This window comes from Glycine soja, chromosome 6, assembly GCF_004193775.1.
Source record: "Glycine soja cultivar W05 chromosome 6, ASM419377v2, whole genome shotgun sequence".
NCBI lineage: Eukaryota > Viridiplantae > Streptophyta > Magnoliopsida > Fabales > Fabaceae > Glycine > Glycine soja.
Window position 1 is genome coordinate 27,508,678 of NC_041007.1, and position 23,000 is coordinate 27,531,677.

The window sequence follows — 23,000 nt, forward strand, 5'->3', positions numbered from 1 at the left end:
CAAACAAGGGGCAAAATGATGAGAGAAATAAAATGTAACATTCAATTAAATTAATAGATTACTCATTAATAAGATAATTAATTAATCATAATTTCAAGGATCTGAGTTCCTTGCCCCGTGAAAGGAGAGACAAAGTAGACACACACAATGCTCATGGATGGACAATATACTTTTAAAATTCAGTAACTAGGTTCACTTTATTTATTTATAGAAATAAAGTTACTAAGAAAAGAAGTCGAGGAGCATTATTTGAGTATAGAAATTCTCAAAAAAAGAGTTTAGACTAGGGATTTTCCAAGTTTGTTTTATTACCTTCTTTCAATTCTTAAATTATTACTCATTATTCTAATTACCAAAGATTCCTTTTAGATAAAATGAAAATCCAAAGCTCTAAAGTCATGTCTATTTTTATCATGTGAGCAATTCATCATGTTCTCAAAGGTTCATGGCTTTTTATTATTACATTAATAGAACCCAATAATAGAGAACAACGGATTGTCTAATAAAAGAATACCAATATGATTTAACATACTAATATGGAATTGTTAAGTTGGTGAAGTAACCAGAGCACTGCACTAAACAATCTAAGAGTTTCACATAAGGATGAGTTTAGTTTGCAAGTAGAAGGGGGGGGGCAGATTTTTCAGGGAATAAAAGTTTAAGAATATACTTATGTTTAGCATATCAGTAGAAGACACGAGATTTCTCGTTCCCAGCTTGCTCTTGCACACTCATCATAGGCAAAACTGCAACAATCAATAACACAAAAACCAATAAACAAAATCTCAAAATCAAATTTATGAAACAAAAACAGACGCAAAATCGAAGAAGAAAAGAACAAAACACATACTGAGATGATTAGCATAGATCTTGAGCGTCTTGGATTGCCTCATTAGAAGCCTAACCTTGCTAGAAGCCTTATGCTTCAAGAACTTCATGGTGTCGGCACCTCGCTCCTTCCACTGGTTCTCGTCCTTGTCAAATTGGTAAAGCTTCAATTTGTTGCGATCAGCAAGAAAACAAGCATCAATTGCACCAATCAGTGGAAAAATAGTAAAATCAGGAAGCAAAAAAGAAGAAAAATGAGAGAAGGAAAGACCATTGTAGATCCATGATTGCATCTTCTCTTCCTTGTCGGTGATGATAGCAACCTACTTGAGCTTGACGACTGGAGCAAGTTGAGCTCTGGGGTCCTCATCGTCGCCAATGGCAGGTGCCTCCTCTTTTTCTCTGTTGTGGCTTCGAACCCTAGAGGGGAGTGCAAGAGAAAATATTAAAATTTTAAAATAAAAAAATATTCAATATAAGACGGAGAAATCAAATAAAGCAAAAACCTTCTAAGACGGTTTTTACAAAACCTTCTTAGAATAACCACCTTCTAAGACGATTTTCATAAAATCGTCGTAGAGTGGTTGTATTTATTTACTAACATGCCATCGTCTGATTTGCTAAGACGGTTCTTGAGGAACTGCCTTTTTTTCGGTGTCATAGAAAATGCCTTTTTTAGTAGTGTCTCTTACTCAGATATATATAAATTTTTAATAAATGTGATTTTGTTAGGTGATCACTCTTTTACTCAAACGTACGTTGCATCGTTTAGGTTAGTTGTGTATTTTTTATAACTTGTTGCTTAAAATTTTGTATGGTAAATGTGTTAATTATATTTATGGTTATGAGTATGTGATTTATATTTCATGCTTTGTTCATTAAGAAACTCAAACACTATGTATGTGATTTTTGTGTTCACCCAAAACATCACTAGAATTATTGCTACTAATAATAGATTATCACTCTAAGATTATGTCTGTGATTCATGAATGTTCATATTTTTTTGCTTAAATGATCAACTTCTATTTTGTTTGGGTAGCTCCCGTTATAACCTTAGGACATGTGAAAGATAAGATTGTGAATACAAGTTATTCGGGTAGGGGACTAGGGCTGGGGTTGTTTAAAGTTGCAATGCTTTAAATACTAAATAAATTATAATTGAAACAATATTCAAAGATCTTCATGTTCTAGCATTACACTCTCTAAAATTCTCTTTCACCTCATTGGACTCTAAGTCTAGTACAACCTAGTGTGTGGAAAGGTTAGAATTAGAACATGAAAAATTAATAAAATACCAAATAAAATAGAATTTCAAAGACCAGGTAAAAGAGATATTTCCAACCCTAGTTGTAGCTTAGAATGAAAATGTGTTATAATTATTTTATTTTACTATTTTGCCCGAACATGAACTATATCCATTCGAATCGTCATTGGATGTACAATAGATGTTATAGTTGTAGAAGCAATTTGAAAGAGTCTTTTGTCGAGAGGGTTGAAGAGTTTGTAAGCAAAACTAGTCAACAAGATTGTTATCACAATGATGGGGGATCAAATGTCCTTGTGTTAAATGCAATTGTGCTAGGATTTTGAAGGATAGTTATTAAGGTTCACCTTTCCTAAAATGAGTTCAAGCCTAATTATTGGATTTGGACTGATCATGGCGAAGACATGCCACATGTTGATTTAAATGAGGACAACAGTTACATGGATGCTTCAAGTAGTGTAGAATATGTGGCTCAAGGTGAACAATTTATGTTAATGCAATAGATGATATGTGATGCTCTCAGGCAATCCGAGACACTTGAAGCTCTAAACTTAAATAATACATAAGAACCTCCAAATAAAGATACTCAAAGATTTTACAATTTATTGGTGGAGGCGAATAAGCCATTGTACAAAGGGGCATCAGACTCAAAATTATTAATATTCGCGAGGCTTTTAGCTTGCAAATCCAATTGGAATGTCCCGACTAATGCTTAGAGTTTATTTCAAAAATGCTTTTAGATGTAACACCTATAAAAGTTCGTTTGCCAAAAAAAAATTATGATGCGAAGAGGTTAGTATCGAAGTTGGGATTGGAGGCTAGGAGGATTGATTGATGTGTGGATGGCTGGATGTTGTATTATAACAATGGAGCGTTAACTGAATGCAAATTTTGTAACGAGCCTAGGTATTATGCCAAAATTGTTGGAACAAGCAATAGAAAACTAGTTCCAGTTAAGACGATGTTCTATTTGCCTATAATACCAAGGTTGCGGAGAATATTTGCATCAATGCAAATTACAGGTCAAATGACTTGACATTATGAGAATAGAAGATCTTTGTGCATGTTACGCCATCCCTCTGATGGTGAAGCCTGGAAGCACTTTGATCGGGTACATGCAGATTTTGCCATTGATCCATAGAATGTGCGACTTGGTTTATGCACAGATGGATTTAACCCATATATTCAAGCATCATCTTTACCTTATTCTTGTTGGTCAATCATTGTTAACCCGTACAATCTTCCTCCAAAAATGTGTATGACTAAACTTTATATGTTTTTGAGTTGTGTCGCACCAGACCCATTTAATCCAACAGTTGGTATTGATGTTTATTTATAACATTTGATTGATAATTTGAAGAAGTTGTGGAGTGGTGTTCTCACTTACGATGTTTCAAGAAAGCAAAATTTCATGATGGCAGCTTTGACATGGACTATTAATGATTTTCCTTCTTATGGCATGTTGTTTGGTTGGGGGGACACATGCTAGATTGGCATGTCCGTATTGCATGGAGGACACAAAGGCCTTCTGGTTAGCGAACGGGGGAAAAACTTCTTGGTTTGATTGTCATGTAGGTTCTTACCTAGTGATCATGCATTTTGGAGGAACGGAAATGCCTTCAAAAGAGGGGAATTAGAAAGGGATAATCCATCGCGTATGTTGACACCTACACAAGTTTGACGTAGGGTTATGGATTTTCCAAAAGTCACAGAAATTGGTCTCCCACCACCAACAGTACACAGATATGGGGAGTGGCATCATTAGACAAAAAGAAGTATCTTTTGGGATCTTCCGTATTAGAAAGATAGTTTATTGCGACACAATCTTAATGTTATGCATATAGAGAAAAAAATTCTTTGACAAACATATTCAACATTGTGATGAATATCAGTGGTAAGACAAAAGACAATGAAAAGGCTAGAATGGACTTAGCTTTGTATTGTAGGTGGAAAGACTTGGAGTTGAAGTTGGGGGTTAATGGGAATTTCTTAAAGCCAAAAGAAAATTACACTCTAACTATAGACCAAACAAAGTTAGTCTGCCAATGGATAAAAGAACTAAGAATGTGATATGGTTATTCTTCCAACTTGGCGAGATGTGCCAATGTTGATAAGGGAACCATGCATGGGATAAAAAGCCATGATTTTCATGTATTCATGGAGTGCTTATTTCCTACTGCTTTTAGGTCATTGTCGTCGCATGTCTTAAATCCACTTATTGAAATAAATCATTTCTTCAAAGATTCATGAATACATCCATCTATATTGGACTGGTCCACCAATGAAATAAGTTATTAAACAAATGAATTTGTAGATTAAAATTTGATTAAAATCATGGGTGATTCATGGCTTGGTTTTGATTAAAATTTGTAGATTCATGGGTGTTTCTAAATGAGCAGTGAAAAATAAGGCCAGGGTTGAAGGATCCATTTGTGAGTCTTACATATATCGTGAGACAACTCATTTTTGTTCTCATTATTTCAACAACTTTATGTTGTCTCCAAGAAATATTAGGAATCAAATTGCAATTGAAACTGAATGGTATTCACCAATCTTACCAGTGTTTGACCAGCAAGGTTGTCCTTCTACGAAGGAGTTCATTCACTAGTTAACTGATGAAGAGAAAGACTCAATCCATGTTCATGTGTTGATTAACTATGTCGAGGTTAAGCCTTACCTTAAGTAAGTTGGACCATCTATGCCCTTTGGGTTTCAATAATTACTGTTATTAATTGCATTATACTCCAAATATTGACCCGTCATACATTATATTTGGATAGTTCATTCTTGCAATCTCAATCAATTGCCTCTACTCGTGATCTACATGCAAATTTTCCTACTTGGTTCGAAGAACAAGTATGTATGTTATAATTTATTTTATTTTGCTATTTTATGGTAAATAAAACATAACTGTTCATACTCATTATATTCGTAGGTTATAAATGAGCCTATAAATGTGAGAAACCAACACTTAAAGGATTTATTGTATGGTCCGATGAGTTACATTAAAGAATGACACACATACTTTGCCAGTGGGTACAAATTCCATACTCAAGCATGGACTGAGGGGAAGAAAATGAAAAATAGTGGGGTTCACGTAAAGTGCCTTACAGAAGGAGGCGCAAATGATTTTTATGGGGTCATTCAACATATACACGAGCTAGAGGATAATACTATAAGCTATCCTAAGCAAGTAGTATTATTTTATTATCATTGATTTGATCCAACGAGTAAAGGAACAAGAATTGATCCTAAATATGGCACTGTGGAAATTCGAATGGATAAAAGATAATCTGTTTGACCCATTCATTAGTACACATAATGTAAGGCAAGTGTATTATGTGTCATATCCAACAGCAAGAAGGGACGAGCGTGGTTGGTGTGTTGCAATTAAAATGAAGCAAAGGGGTTACATAGAATCCAATCATACATAAGATGATGTGCCTTACCAAGTAGAGAAAATGTCACATGTCAACGAAGTCATTGAAGTTGAAGGTATTTCAGGATTGCAAGATTTAATAGGTGGTTTTAAAGAAGTAGACCTTGCTAATCTGTTGACAAACGAAGAAGAACCAAATCATTTGAATGGAGAATTAAATAATATTGAACAAGACAATAAAGGGTAATTAGAAGATGGTGAAGTTTACAATTCTGAAGAGAATTAGACATTGATGTTTATTAGTCGATTATAATGTTTGTTATTAGTGAAATCTTTGTTTTGTTGTAATACTTGAACACTTTATTAGTGTATTTTATTTTTGGTGTGAAATGGAATTCTATTAGTTTTCTAATTTACATTCATCCCAATATTCTATTTGATTAATTATTTGTAATATTATTTTTCTATATATATATATATATATATATATATATATGTCATCAGGTGGTGCTGACCCTCCCCAACCCCCGTCATGTGACTCCAGTGGGAAGAAAAAAAATAATATGTGGTTAGACTACTACCACCTAGAGATAGTCTAGCATCATCTACCCCATCCATGTCTACTGTATCTATGCCAGTCAGATCTTTCGATGTTGCACCTACACCATCTCCACCTCTGACTGAAGTTAGACCATCTCCATCACATCTTGATGCATGTGGACCGTCCTCGATACCTACATCCACACCATCCCTATCCTCGACAATAGCCAACATGCCTACAGATGAAGACGTTTCAAATTTGGCCATGGAAGACCCCCCTCCTCAATGACCGTTCTATGGTTACACTTATCAATAGAGCGCAAGTATTACAAAATTTATATAATTATCATAATATATGATACATCATTTGATCTTTTACTTTTTCATGAATTATTTTGTCTATTTAGGTTTCATCCATCTAAGGTTGCAGCAAAGGCTGTCACTTTGTCCATTTGGCAACAATTTGGTCACCCTTGGCCTACATGGGGAGCAATTCCAAAAGATCACCAAGAACTTTTTTTTCCAGCGTTTCAGGGTAACTTATCTTTTTGTTAATGAATTAGTTCAATGGTTGAAATGGATAGTAATGCTGATTTTGTTTTATTTGATTTGAAATTGTAAAATCGGTATTTTTCTAAATGTGTACCATTTCATAACTTTGGCATACTTTAGAGAAAATTGGTCTCGAGACCCAAGGAAGAGAATGAAATTAAGAAAGCTTTTATCTCGAAAGCTTCTCATAGACTTTCAGAGATGTTTAGGGATGCCCAAAATGAAAACAAAAGGTCATTTTGGATTGGAGATCATGCTTGGAATGATATGTTATCACATTGGAATGCACCTGAGTATCGTTCCAAGTGTGCATAGGCAAAAAAAAATGGGCATCTGAAAAAGGGTGGGTGTTTGCACACAAGTGGTTCTATTAGCTTGCAAGATCACACCGCTTGCTTGGTATGTGCATTAAAATTATAATACATACTTGTTTGCACTTCTTTAATTTAGCACTTAATGTTTATTTTATAATTTTTGCTAATAGTAATAGGAGTTTGGTCAATCTGTATATGTAGATGAGGACTTTCAGCAAACTCATTTACAAAAAGATATTGGTCGATTTATTGATGATAGATCTAGGCAGACACATGTGAGACAATTATCTTCCATCTTTTTTTATTCTTTAAAATGCTTATTATATTTTTGAAATAATAACTGTTTATGAATAACAAGAAGAATTTGAGGCTAGACTATCTCAAGCTAGGTCTAATGTGGCATCAAGTTTTGGTGAATCAGAACTCACTCCTTTAGACCCTGCTGAAGAACATAGACTTAGGAGTTGGTGTTGGGATTCAGCTGCGGGGCCAAAGCGTAAGGGATGCCTTTATTGTTAGAGTTTGTGGTCTTAGTTCCTTTGTCCCACATCGCTTGGTCTGTAAAACTTGTGTGGTCTTAGTCCTACATCGCTTGGTTTGTAAAAACTTGTGCCTCATTAGTGTTATATATAGAGACACCTTGTAAGCTTTTATGTGCAAGTAATAAAAAGTTCTCCTAGTGTAGTCGTGGACGTAGGCACATACATTATGTGTTGAACCACGTTAAACTTTGTGTCTTTTTCTTTCTTCCCTTTATTTCTTTCTCTTCTTTTATTTCTCTATACTAACAACTGGTATCAAGAGCTTTTGGTTACTCCACGGGATTTCCTTAGTTTAAAGGAATTAGTGGGAGTCTTCTTAGTTTAGTGGAGGCAGTGGGAGCAATGGCATTAGAAGAGGGGAAGGTGAAGATCGAGAAGTTCGATGGCAGAGATTTCAGCTTTTGGAAGATGCAGATAGAGGATTATCTATATCAGAAGAAGCTGTATTAGCTTTTATCAGGGGTTAAGCCAGAAGACATGAAGCAAGAAGAATGGAACTTGCTAGATCGACAAGCTCTTGGCGTGATCAGATTGACATTATCCAAGAACGTCGCGTTCAACATCGTGAACGAGAAGACTACTGCAGGCTTAATGAAGGCGTTATCAGATATGTACGAGAAGCCTTCGGCAGCCAACAAAGTATATTTGATGCGCCGGTTGTTCAACCTCAAGATGGGAGAAGGTATCTCTGTAACTAATCATATTAATGAATTTAATACTATTCTTGCCCAGTTGGAATCAGTGCAGATTAAATTTGAGGATGAGGTGACGGCATTGATTCTATTGTCATCACTACCGGATAGTTGGGCTGCAATTGTTATTGCAGTTAGTAGTTCTACAAGGGAGAACACATTAAAGCTTAGTGACATCCGTGACTTGATCTTAAGCGAAGATGTTCGCAAGAGAGATTCAGGAGAATCTTCCAGTCATGTTTCCAATTCAGCATTGAATACTGAAGGCAGGGGAAGGACTACCCAGAAGGGTCAGAATGGTCGAGGCAAATCAAAGTCAAGAGGGAAAGGTCAGAGAAAATTTCAAAGTGACGTTACTTGCTGGAATTGTGACAAGAGAGGTCACTTTAGCAATCAGTGCAAGGCACGAAAGAAGAACAAGTCGCGCAAAAATAAGAAGCACGATGATGATGAATCCGCAAATGCAGCAACTGATGAACTTGATGATGCATTAATTTGCAGTTTGGATAGTCCTGTTGATTCATGGATCATGGACTCAGGTGCGTCGTTCCACACTACTCCCCCTAAAGATTTATTGTCTAACTATGATGATGCATTAATTTGCAGTTTGGATAGTCCTGTTGATTAATGGATCATGGACTCAGATTTGGAAAAGTTTACCTTACAGATGGAAAATCTCTTGACATTTTCGGAAGAGGTGATATCAACATCAAGACCTCCAGTGGATCCCTATGGACATTGCACAATGTCAGACATATTCTTGCCTTAAAGAGAAATTTAATATCTATAGGGAAGTTGGATGATGAGGTACATCACACCACTTTTGGAGATGGAGCTTGGAAGGTAACAAAAGGCAATTTCATTGTGGCTCGTGGAAAGAAGCGAGGATCTCTTTAAATGATTGCAGATGAGGATATGGTAGCAGTTACTGAGGCTGTCAATAATTCAACCATGTGGCATCAAAGACTTGGACACATGAGTGAAAAAGGAATGAAGCTTATGGCGGCAAAGGGTAAGCTATCAAGCCTCAAGCATGTTGATGTTGGTGCTTGTGAACATTGTATCCTTGGAAAGCAGAAAAAGGTCAGTTTCTCAAGGGTAGGGAAGACTCTTAAAGCTGAAAAGCTAGAATTGGTGCACACAGATGTTTGGGGGCCAGCCCCAGTGAAATCTATTGGAAACTCACGCTATTATGTCACCTTTATCAACGACTCTACCAGAAAGGTATAGGTTTATTTTCTTAAAAATAAATCTGATGTGTTTTCTGTGTTTAAAAGGTGGAAAACATAAGTTAAAAATCAAACAGGTCTAAAGGTTAAAAGTCTGAAATCTGACAATGGCGGGGAGTATGATAATTAGGAGTTTAAAGACTTCTGTTCAGAACATGGGATCATAATGATCAAGACAATACTAGGAACACCTGAGCAAAACGGTGTTGCAGAAAGGATGAATAGAACCTTGAACGAGAGAGCAAGGTGTATGCGGATCCAATCTGGCTTGCCTAAAGCATTCTGGGCAGAAGCAATAAACACAGCAGCATATCTCATCAATAGACGACCATCAGTTCCTTTGAATTATCAGTTGCCCGAAGAAGTATGGTCTGGAAAGGAGGTAAAACTTTCACATTTGAGAATTTTTGGTTGTGTTCCATATATACTGACAGACTATAATAGTAGAGATAAATTGGATCCGAAGGCGAGGAAGTGTTATTTTATTGGTTATGGATCTAACATGTATGGCTACAGGTTTTGGGATGACCAAACCAAGAAAGTTATCAAAAGCAGAAATGTTACTTTTAATGAGAACTTATTTTATAAGGACAAATTTTCTGCAGAATCTACATGTGCAGGTAAACTGTCAGAAATTTTTGAGAAAGCAACACTTGAAGAAATTTTAGAAAGTGATGTAGCCAACAGAAACCAGAGTACAGGCGTAGAGGTTGAGTCAGAACCAGAACCATCAACTCCTCCAAGAAAATCTAGCAGAATTTCAGTACCACCAGATAGGTATTCCCCTTCATTCCATTATTTGTTGTTAACTGATGTTGGTGAGCCAAAATGTTTCAGTGAGGCTACACAGGGGAATGACACTATTGAGTGAGAGCTAGCGATGAAAGATGAGATGACATCCCTTCAGAAGAATAAGACGTGGTCTTTAACTAAATTGCCAGAAGGAAAGAAAGCGTTACAGAATAGGTGGGTCTTTATGCTAAAGAAAGAATCTGATGGTAGAAGAAGATACAAGGCAAGACTTGTGGTGAAAGGGTTTCAACAGAAACAAGGAATTGATTTCATAGAGATCTTCCCTCCAGTTGTAAAGATGACTACCATCAGAGTTATTCTGAGCATAGTAACTGCAGAGAATCTTCACTTGGAGCAGTTAGATGTTAAAACTACATTCTTGCATGGGGATTTAGAGGAAGACATCTATATGACCCAACCAGAAGGTTTTGAAGTGCCAGGCAAGGAGAATCTTGTATGCAAGCTTCACAAAAGTTTATATGGCTTGAAACAAGCACCGAGGCAGTGATACAAAAAGTTTAATGAGTTTATGAGCAACTCAGGATTCAAAAGATGTGACATGGACCATTGCTGCTATGTTAAGAAATATACTAATAGTTATGTTATCATTGTCGTGTATGTTGATGACATGTTGATTGCAGGATCTAGTATGACAGAAATTAACAAGTTGAAGTAGCAGTGGGCAGAAAACTTTGAAATGAAGGATCTTGGTCCAGCTAAACAAATCCTTGGTATGAGAATTCTTAGAAACAGATCAGAAGGAATCTTAAAGCTATCTCAGGAGAAATATATACACAAATTGCTTGACAGGTTTTACCTTGGAGATTCTAAGACCAGGAATACCCCTTTGGGATCTCATTTGAAGTTTTCAAAGAAGCAATCTTTGCAGACAGATGAAGAAAAATGTTACATGTCAAGAGTACCATATGCATCAGCAGTTGGGAGTTTGATGTATGCTATGGTGTGTACCAGACCTGACATAGCACATGTAGTGGGAGTTGTCAGTAGGTTCCTATCAAATCCAGCAAAGGAGCATTGGGAAGGCGTAAAGTGGATACTCAGATATCTGAAGGGTACTTCAGAGATGTGTTTGTGCTTTAGAAAAGGCAATCTCACTTTACAGGGATTTTCAGATGCAGACTTGGGAGGAGATTTTGATACCAAGAAAAGCACCACAAGCTACATTTTTACCTTGGGAGGTACTGCTGTGAGTTGGAAGTCTAAACTTCAAGATAGAGTTGCTCTCTCAAACACGGAAGTCGAGTACATAGCTATCTTAGAAGCAACTAAGGAGATGATTTGGCTAAAGAATTTTCTCAATGAATTAGGGAAAGAACAAGATGTTGCTCCAATGTTTAGTGATAGTCAAAGTGCTATAAGTCTTGCTAAGAATCCAGTCTTCCATTCTAGATGCAAGCATATTCAATTAAGATACCATTTTATCAGGGAGTTGATAAATGATGGAGACTTATCTTTATTGAAGATCTTAGGATCAGAGAATCCAGCAGATATGTTGACTAAAGCTGTTACAACTGACAAACTGAGGCTTTGCATTGCCTCAGTTGGCCTTCAAGGATAATTGAAGATGAAGGCGCTACACTAGGTAAAGAGTCGATGAACTCATTGCTTACAAGGAGCTGCTAGAGTTTGGAACTTAGACCCCAAGTGGGAGAATTGTTAGAGTTTGTGGTCTTAGTTCCTTTGTCCCACATCGCTTGGTCTGTAAAACTTGTGTGGTCTTAGTCCCACATCGCTTGGTTTGTAAAAACTTGTGTCTCATTAGTGTTATATATAGAGACACCTTGTAAGTTTTTATGTGCAAGTAATAAAAAGTTCTCCTAGTGTAGCCGTGGACGTAGGCACATACATTGTATGCTAAACCACGTTAAACTTTGTGTCTTTTTCTTTCTTCCCTTTATTTCTTTCTCTTCTTTTATTGCTCTATACTAACATTTATGGTACTGGAGTCCTTCCTCATACTTATAAATATGGAAATGACAACTTCATGTAGCATACGCAAGGATCGTCCAGTCGCACTCAAGATGCCACAGAGATTAACTTATTGAAGGAGGAGCTTCATCAATCAAAGGAGGAGATGCGGGTATTTTAATTAGTTGTCCTTCAGTTCCTACCTCTTGAAGTGTAGAACATTATTCATCAACATCAACAACCTCACCAGCAGCAGCAACAAGACAATGACCAAGCAGATGATCAACAACAACATGATGACCTATAAAGGCATTCTCCCTATGACTATTTTGATTACTGATTTAGCAATACAAAATTACTATTGACAATCACTATTTACATATTACATTGTGTTTTTATTTTATATTTATTTTCAATTTAACTTAATAATCTATTTTACTCTTTGTTTTGGATTTATGAATTTAAGTAATTCATTAATTACATGTATGAGTTAATTCAAATTTTGATGTTAAATAATATAAATACAAAAAAAATTCTAAATTATCGATGATAAATAATAAAAATGAAAAATAAATTAAATAAACAATTATTTATAAAATATAATTTCTGACGGATAATATCTGTTGGAAATTTCTGACAAACAACAAAAGTCCATCAATTAAAATTTCCTACGACCATTTTTCTGATGGATTTTTGAGGTTTCAGATGAAAAAGATGAAGGAACTCACTAACCAAGAGGGAGTGAATTGGTTTATAAATCAAAACAGACTTTTAAAACCAAAGTTTAAAAAAAACTTCTTTTCTATGGATCGCATCACAAACTTTGATAAACCAATACTTAATCAATCACCCTTTACACAAAAACTTTTCTTAAAGTTCTTTCTTTCAAAGAGATATTTTCTTTAACATTTAGTAAATTGATTAAGACCAGAATGAGAAAGAAAGTTAAGATCAAGAGAAGTACACTAATTTTATACTAGTTCACTTTCTATCTCTAGAGAAGCTAATCCAGTTATCTAATCCAGACCCAAATTTGATTTTCACTATGCATATAGAATTCTTACAAGCAATCTCGATTCCTACCACACAAAAAAGACTACGGTACCTAACCCTAGGGTCCTCTGTGAATAATAGCCTAAGAGAAATCTACCCTTAGCACAAACTAGAAAACCCTATTCTAGCTATGCTTTCAGAAATTCATGCACAAACAAGTAAAGTGTAAAACACACACGAAAAAGAAGAGTCAAAGATAGACACAATCTAATCAATCCTTTCTGCAAGAATCTTGCTTGAATGAATGAGTGTCTTCTTGAACTCAAGAAAGTATCACAACTAACTTTTCACAAAAATATCTTCATAATAAAAGATTAGAAGTTGTGAGTCACTATTTCTAAGCACTTTTCTTCTTTTCTTTCACTTATTTCAGCTCGTATAATTTTGCACTTAATAAACTTATGTATACTGAAGTTGTTAGAAGTGAGAACACAATGTGTCTATTTATAGAGAAAATAGTTATAACCACATGTAATCGATTAAATATACAATGTAATCAATTATTTTAAAGAAGTAATCGATTATATTATCATTTCAATCAATTAAAGTGTTCTTCCTAAAAACTGGAAAACTTTCAAGAACAATGTAATTGATTAGATCCTCAATGTAATCAATTAAAGTGTTCTTGATCACTTCTGAAACACTTTTTAAAAGAGAAGTAATCGATTATAGCACATGCTAATCGATTATAGAAAAGACTCCTGAATGAATCAATCATTGTCTCAAAAAACTATGTAATCAATTACGACAAGCTTGTAATCGATTAAACCAATATGAGACACTTCTCTGCTAGCTTAAAATAACTTGTGTAATCGATTACTATAAGGATGTAATCAATTAAAACAGAGAGTTTTAACTTCAGGAGAAATTTTCTAACTTTAGAAACTTTCTCCTTACTCCTACAAGATGATGCATGATGCACATATGAAATGATAGAGACTAAGATGCAATACACAATACAACAATCAATACAAATGCCACTCAAGAGAGTTGGACATGTAAAAGAAAAAACTTCTTCAAGATCTTCTCCAAGCTTCAAGGCTAAGTCTTCATGTTGCTCCCCCTATCTCTAACATCCGATGGATTCTGGCCGCCGAAAATACACTTTTTTTGTAGTGAGTGTAGTGTCAGGAGTGGTCCAGAGAGTACTTGTTGTAGCTAGAAATGGCATAGAGAATACTTGATTGTAATCAAAGAATTTATTAGTGGAACCCTTCAAGGTTTGAAGAATAATTGGACGTAACTCAAGAGTTGGGGTGAACTAGTATAAAACCTTTGTGTTTTCTTTACTGCTTCTATATAACTAGTTATTTTCTATAAGTTCTACACTACTATAACCAAGTTTTGTGAACTGGTTTTCTAAGAACAATGTGATTTCAAATCCCTTGGATGAAACCCATCGTCCATTGAGAAAAGCTTTTAAAAGTTTTCGAAAGACTAAGTTTTTATCCAGCACATTATTCAACCCCCTTTCTAGTGTGTTTCAGGTACTTCAATTCATGTCACGCTTGAGAGTTTTTCTTTGAGAAATTGCACCATTGCATCAAATTTAACATTCTCAACAAGTATTTATAGAAGTCTTTGGAGCATCTATATTCCTAGCATTACAAAGTTACAACAAAAACACAATGTTTATAAGCACACAACATTTTAAAATCTTTAGAAGGCTTTAGAAACAAAAAATTTGGAAAAAAATGTCAACAAATGTGTGAGAGAAAAGCTTGAAATGAAATGTCAGGATTTTCAAACCACGAAATTAAGGGAGCAACACCATCGAACCATGCATTGGATACCACCTACAACATATCAAATAAAAATTAACTATAATTCCTTGGTAGTGGCAAGAGTTGGGTTGTAATATAGGATGCAAGAGATAACTACTGTTGCCACAAAATTTTCAAATCAAATCCCCTCTTGCCCCTCCTTCCTCTCTAACCAACAATATTGTTTGTGAGTATGCAACTATTTATATTTAATAGAAAATACTACTTTATAGTATAAATCATATATGTCCACCATACCATTGGAGCATAGCATAAATTATCGAAAGCATAAAAAAAATCAAAATCAAAAGAAAATAAAGAAACATGTGCATTATACCTGAATTGACTCAAATGAACCTTCTTCTGACATATATATCTTCTTAAAACATGTGCATCCTCTCTTTTGCACCATCAAGCACATTTATTATTGAAGTGAAAAGTGTTTGTTTGAGCAGTAAAATGTGAAAAAATATTAAGTTAGTACAAAATGAGAGATAGTACGAACTTCCCGAATAATTTGCTTGGTTCTTGAATGCAATGTTCTTCTTCTCCATTTTTATTAGTGTTTAGCAATGTAAAGGATCCCGTGAAGTAGCCACCCACATTTCTTCATTTATTTTTCTTCAAATTTCTTTAAACTTTTATCTGCATTTTTTTCCTTCACACCCTCTCTTTCTCAAATCTACCTGCAAAAAACATACAAATAGCGGTAACTCAATTTCAAAACTAATGTCAATTATGCGATTCAAGAAATAATGTTAGTTACCTAATCAAGAGGTAAGTATGATTACTCAATTCAGGAGAAAATGTTAGTTACTTAATCAAGAGATAAAGAATGTTGAATCATCATCCTCTTTTCCAATTCAACTGTGTATCTACACACATAAAAAATTATAAGTATGCAAATGCAAATATATAAGTGGAAGTAAAAGAAAATATGATGAAATTTAAGTAACTAAAATTTAGTGAATGGTATAAAAATAAAAGAAATCTAAAGAATAAAAATGGAGAATTTTGGACATAGATCCTACATCAACCAAACCCTGCAATTACTGTTAATGAAAAAAATGCCAAAATCACTTAATAAATGTAAAAGCTAAAGAGAAAATAAAAATGATAATCTAAAACTTTTGAACAAATTAAAGCACTGAAAATCAAAAGGAAAAAGTTTATTAAGGAAAATGATAGTCAAGTAGAATGTAGAATCATGGAATACAATGTCAACCTTAAAATTGACCTTTAAAGCCTACTCATCCCAGCCATTACCCTTCTCGTTTGGATTTTTGCTCAATTTGGAACCAAAGGAAATCAAGGTTCGTGATACTGCAATATGAAGCATTACATATATGGAAAGTCAATTACCATATTTTGAAGAAAGTATGGAAAATTTCCCTTCTAATTGAAAGATCAATTTAAGATATTCAGTCTAGAATCATAGAGATTGCAATTACTAAGATTGTAAGCAGAGAGTGTGCAGTGAGCCAATATATAGGTTACATGAAAAAATAAAGGAAAAGGCTGAAATTACAAAAAACAAAAACATTGGTAAGAGAAGAACATTTTAGAGTCCAAATAGTAGTGGGATTTTAACAAAGTATGAAGCTTTAGATAAAATTAATGAAGACCCATAAGCCAAAAATGGCACCAATGGAGAATGAAGAATCGTGGAATAAAATTGTAACCTTGAGAACACAATCGCCCTCACTACAATCATGTTCATTTTCCTTTTCTTTATCATTGATTTTGAAGAAGCCGTAGAAAATCATTAGGGGAAGAATGGATGCAGCTTGGTAGAAAAAGAAGGGTGATAGATAGAAGAAGGAGAGATAAAGGAGGTTGAATAGAAATTGGAGTTACATTTTCTAACAACATGGGAAAACTGAAAAGAAGATGGTTTGAGACTTGAGACAGTGGGAGACTAAATCAGGAGAGGTGTGGTTACATTTTTTATTTGTTATTTATTTATCTATTAAACAACTTTTTTCAAGGATAATTGGATAAATTATATGTTTATGTAATTACTAAAGGATAAAATGATCTTAAACAAAAATGCACCAAAAAGCATTTATCAAAAGGTATTCCCTTTATATAATGGTATAGATTATATGGACAAAAATGTATAATAAATGGCATTTGTACAAGTAATTTAACTCTTCATTAATGTTAAATTTGCTCAAATTTAATCAAAGGCTATTATAGAGTCTTATGTTTTGATCAATAGGGGTAAAAGTTAAGTAAACTTATTTATATATATATATATATATATATATATATATATATATATATATATAATTATCATTTTTAAAATACTTTGTAGTAAATTAAATAAAATAAAATTAAAAATAAAAAGAATGATTAAAAAAATTTATAAAATTATATAATAATTAATGTGAATAAATTTTTTATCACATACAAAACAAAATCATTATGTGAAAAATAATAACATGGGAGAAATGAATGACAAAAAAATAAATATACCAAAGGTATTATAACTTTATTAATATTATAGTTGTTGCCTATTTGGAGATATTTGAATTTTATTATGAGTTATTTATTTTTAAGTAATAATACTGATGCAATATCTATATAAAATTTATAAATTAAAATGTAAATTTAATCGATATTATTGATATCTAGTTTTTTATCTATATGTAAAATTTCTTTTACTTCTCTCGTCTCAACTATGAAATTAGAGGTATTAATATAATGTTATGATGAAGTTAATATTAACATAATTATAATTGTTCATTTTTTTCTTACAAAATTATTAAATCGAATCAAATTAAATTAAAAACAAAATATATTGATTAATATATTTGTATATTATTATTATTAATTTATTCATTTCTATCCTTAATTAATAATTAAAAAACTATATTATAAAAGGTATTTTATCATAAATTATTATTTATATGCATAATAATTTATTTTTTGAAGTAAAATAAATAATTTATTTCTTAATTTGTATCCTTAATAATTAATTAAAATAATTTATTATAACTAATTTATATAAATAATTTATCATTCAATAAAAATTTAGATCAAATTGATTCAAATCATTGATTATTATAGAATTTAAGTTTTAATTGGTTGTAAAAAGTTCAAATGAAGTTTAATTATCTTCTATTAAATATAGACCATATTAAATCATTAAATCATATCAACGATTTGTGAAACTAAAATTTTAATTTGGCGACTTAAATTTATTGAAGTCAAGGTTACATAATAGGATAAAATCAATTTGTTGTCAAGTTAAAGTTTAAATCGAACGGCTCTAAAAACTTCAAGTGAAATTTATATATATTTAATTACACATTTATAAAATCATTTATTAATATTAGTTCTACTATAATTTTCATCAATTGTAAAATATTTTAAAAAAATATAAAATCCTTACTTTTTAATCATTATTGTTCATTTTCTTTACAAAATTATTGAATCAAATCAAATTAAATTAAAAATAAATTATATTGATTAATAAATATCTATATTATTATTATTATTATTATTATTATCAATTTCTATCCTTAATTTATAATATTAAAAAATATATTATTAAAGATATTTTATCATGAATTATTATTTATATGAATAATAGTTTATTTTTTTAAGCAAAAGAAATAATTTATTTCTTAATTTATATATTTAATAATTAATTAAAATAATTCATTGTAACAAATTTATATAAATAATTTATCATTCAACAAAAAATTAGATCAAATTGATTTAAATCAACAGTTATTATACAATTTAAGTTTTGATCTAATGGTTGTAAAAGGCTCAAGTGAAGTTTAATAATCTTCCACTAAAAAAATAGATCACATTAAATTATATCAATAGTGGTTGTGAAACTAAAATTTAATCTTAGGGCTAAAATTTGTTGAAGTTAAAGGTTACATAATTAGATAAGATCAACAGTTATTGTCAAGTTAAAGTTTAGATTCAACGGTTCTAAAATCTTTAAGTGAAGTTTACATATATTAGTTACTTTAAATCATTAAATCATAGCTTTAAATTTAATTACACATTTATAAAATCATTTATAAATATTAAATATACTATCAATTATTAAATACATTTTTTAAAATTATAAAATCCTTATTTATTAATTATTGTTGTTTTTTTTTTTACAAAATTATTGAATCAAATAAAATTAAATTAAAAACAAAATAGATTGATTAATATATATCTATATTATTTTTATTATTAATAATTTATTAATTTATATCCTTAATTATTAATTTTAAAAAAACTATATTATAAAATATATTTTAACATGAATTATTATTTATATGAGTAAAAATTTATTTTTTGAAGTAAAAGAAATAATTTATATCCGTAATAATTAATTAATATAATTTATTATAACTACTTTATATAAATAATTTATCGTTCAATAGAAAATTAGATCAAATTTATTCAAATCAATGGTTATTATAGAAAACAATAATGGTTCTAAAAGGTTCAACTGAAATTTAATAATCTTCCATTAAATATAGATCACATTGAATCATATCAACTATTATTCTAAAACTAAAAATTTAATCCGATAACTCAAAATTGTTGAAGTGAAAATCACTTAATTAAATAAGATCAACCGTTAATCTAAAATTAAAGTTTAGATTTGAATGCTCTAAAAACTACAAGTGAAGTTTACATATATATAGATACAAGATTATTAAACTAATACAACTGTATTGATATCAATCATCCATAACAATCTTTGTTTATTATTTTTTAAAAATTAAAACATAATTTACAAGTTAGCTAATTTCTAGCAACCCAATTATTATTGAAAATAATATAAAAAGGGAATATTATAAATTAATTAGCTAGTTTTTTGCAACCTGTTAGCTTTTTTTGGATCTGGAATTTTGGATCCTCTCCAACGACTTGTGACTACGACCTCTCTCCAGCAAAAGTATGTCATTTCATACATCTAAGTGCTGATATTAAAAGTTAAAAAAGCCACAGACAAACTAATAATATCCCTTAAATATCAATATTTGCAGAGTCACACTAACTTTAATGAGTCCCGATTTTTTGACAACTCTACATTACACACAATCGGTTGACAACCGTCTATGTGGCTTTTTTTATTAATTTCTCTTTCATATTTTTTTAAAAAATAAAACCTTAATTCAACAAAAGGGGAAAAAAAGGGTTCAAAAAAAAATTTACACTCTTTCTCTTTCTGGCGTCACTTGCCCTAAATCACCACCACATAGCTCGAGCCACCTAGAACCACCACACCATCAACATGCCACCCAAAAACACCACCACCAACCAAATCACCAACCAGTGCGCCACCCATCTGCCTCATCAGCTCCGACGTCGTTTACCTGAAGGTATGGTTGTTGTCTTTTGTATTTATTTGTCTGTTTGGGTTTGTGAGTATCATCTGGGTTGTATTTTTTTGTGGTGAAAGCTGAGAGATTTTTAGTGTGGGGATTGGGATAAATTGTTGGGAACCACGTCCATTACTCCGCATACACTCGTCCTTGTTAACACTACCCCACAATACTGGTTCCATCAACAACCCAATTGATCCATTTTTATCCTCTTTAAAGTTTAAATTTGTTTCCAAACACACATTCAATAATGAAATAAGAGTATGTTTGGATATAAAATTTTAATTGAAGGAAGTAATTTATCAGAGAATTTGAATTTCTGTAATATAGAATTCATTGTTTGGATGTTTTTTTGTGAAGAATTTAAAATTTTGGAATTTTAAAACAGAATTTTAAACAATTAAAAATCTGGAATTTCAATTTTCTTCTAAAAGGTGAGAAATTAAAATTCTCTTCCTGCCGTCTTTTTCAAGAAACACCGTATGAGATTGTGGAATATCAATCGGGCCTAAGAACGTAGAGAAACACGTATAACTAGCACATCAATCATATCTTTTCTTTTTTTTCATTCATTTTTTTTCACCCTCATAATTTTAACTTTTTTTATCCAAACACAAAATTTTGAAAATAAAAGAATTTCAATTGAAGTATTTGAAATTCTTAGAATTTAAAATTTCTCATAATTTTAAATTCCTCCATCCAAACACATCCTAAAAGAATTTCAAAACTAATACAGTTGGATGTCGTCTATCATAAACCTTGTTGAGTCTCATAGATTCCCTAATATTTATGATCATAGGTCATTTGTGGCAGCAATGATGCTGCAGAAATTAGGAATTTATAGTTTTTGGAGCTAGTCTATAGAAAATTAGAAGAGTATATAATTTTGGAAACCCTACATGTAGCAACATGTCAATATGGATGTGATTTTAACCTTAAAGAATTAAGGAAGTATTTTGTTTGCAATCTTGAATTATATAATAAACTGCTGGTTGGAGCGTGAGACATTGAGTCTTTATATGATTGTGCTTTATCAATTTATGGAAATTATAGTGCATCGACCAGTGAAGGACTTCTGTCTACCTAGATTGTTGTTTATGTTGGTAGTCAATTAGTCAGAGCATACATTCTTGTTTGAACATGTATTTTTTTGTCAATTGTGCAAATTTTTGATTGAATTTTATAATAATAAATCTACGCATGTCTAAATTCGAAAAACATAGAAGAACACATATACATTTCTTACCAAAAACAAGTAAATGCTCCCTAACATCCTCTACTTTGTTCTAAACACTCTTTTGCTTTGCTTGAATAGTTTTGAAAAATCAATGATTCAATCTCCATCCATCTTATTTAGCAAATACTTAGTTATTATTTCTACAATAAATCACCTAAAATGTTTTATTTGACTAAGGATTTTAGTATGCAAAACTTGTTGCTTTAGTTGGTGCATGTCAATTTGTTAGAGATGATTGCTAGTTCTTGCATTAGAGGTCATTTGCTTTTACTTGGTGATGAATTTGTTGATGTGGAAATTCCAAAGCAATAGTTGTTGCATAAAATCTCTAGTGTGGTGTTGAGTCTTTGAGTGAAATGATGCATATTATGTATCAATGTTCTATAATATGATGTTGGTTCCATAGCTTTTATGTTTGACCTGTCTTAGTTCGTGAGCATCTAATCAATGTTTATAATTTTTTCCTTGTTGTCATAGACCTCTCATATTTGCATAAAATTTTCATTTTCTTCAGGGATTTCTCAATCTATGGGTAAATTACACAACTTATGGCATTCTCAGGATTAATAAGAGCTAGGAAGGTGTTGAGCAATGTTCTCTTGTTATTATTCCCAATATTTGATATTGGATTATTCATAGCATAATTAAACCCTACCTATTCATTGTTGTTTAGTTATTTGTCGGCATGAGTTACTACCTAGATCAAGGTTCTGATGGACGGAAGAATTAAAAAAAATTATATTAATTGTAGAATTTTCTCAATTCTAGTCATATTGTGTTGATTAAAGATAAAGGGGGGGGCAAAAAACACTAACTGGTAAAAGTTAAATCAACTTGCATAGTAGTTGGAGTTTCTTGAATATGATATTGTGGTTATTTAATGTTGTAGGTTTTGATGATGCTAAAAAGCAAAGGACAAAAAGGCAAAAGCAAAAATAACATGAAGAATCTTGAACACAAACAAGTCAAGCAATTAGACGATTCAAAACTTAGGTTAAATTGTTAAAAGGTTTTTCCAATAAGCATATTTGGCCATTTGATTAATTTAAATCAAGTCTTCAAGTTTCTTTTAAAAGAGTTAAAGTAGTTTTTCAAATTTTGGAATCAACGTTATCGATTATCACATGATGTAATTGATTACCAGAAGCAACGGTATAAAAAAAATTTGAAATTTGAAATTGGACCAAAAGGTGTTTTGAAGAGTTACATCTTTTGTGAATGACCCCTAACAATTTAAACAAATTTTTGCTATAAATATTCATCATTTTAACACGTTTATAACATGAATAAATTTTGAAAAGATCTTGTTAACAATCTTTCTCGATCATCAAGTTCTTGATAAAAAAAACTTGGTCAAATACACTTATTATTGAGAAAGCTTCTAGTGCTTCAATTTGTAACATTTCCTCTAAATGAGAGAGTAATTCTTGTATTCTTTATTTAAACTTTTGAAAAGGGTAAGACATCCCTTGTAAGAACAAGAGTGTGGTATCTCTTGATTATTGAGAGACTCAAACACAAAGGGTGAGACATCC

General features: G+C 32.0%; 1 long non-coding RNA gene and 1 pseudogene across 1 annotated transcript; one reads left to right on the forward strand and one right to left on the reverse strand.

Moving 5' to 3' along the window:
• Positions 1-684: 684 nt before the first annotated feature.
• LOC114416053 lies at positions 685-6,278 on the reverse strand (annotated as a pseudogene).
• Positions 6,279-20,043: 13,765 nt separating this feature from the next.
• Positions 20,044-22,236, forward strand: LOC114414109. The gene is made up of 2 exons (XR_003667120.1): positions 20,044-20,225; positions 21,980-22,236. It is a non-coding gene; the product is annotated as an uncharacterized LOC114414109 (long non-coding RNA).
• The last annotated feature ends 764 nt before the right edge of the window (positions 22,237-23,000 follow it).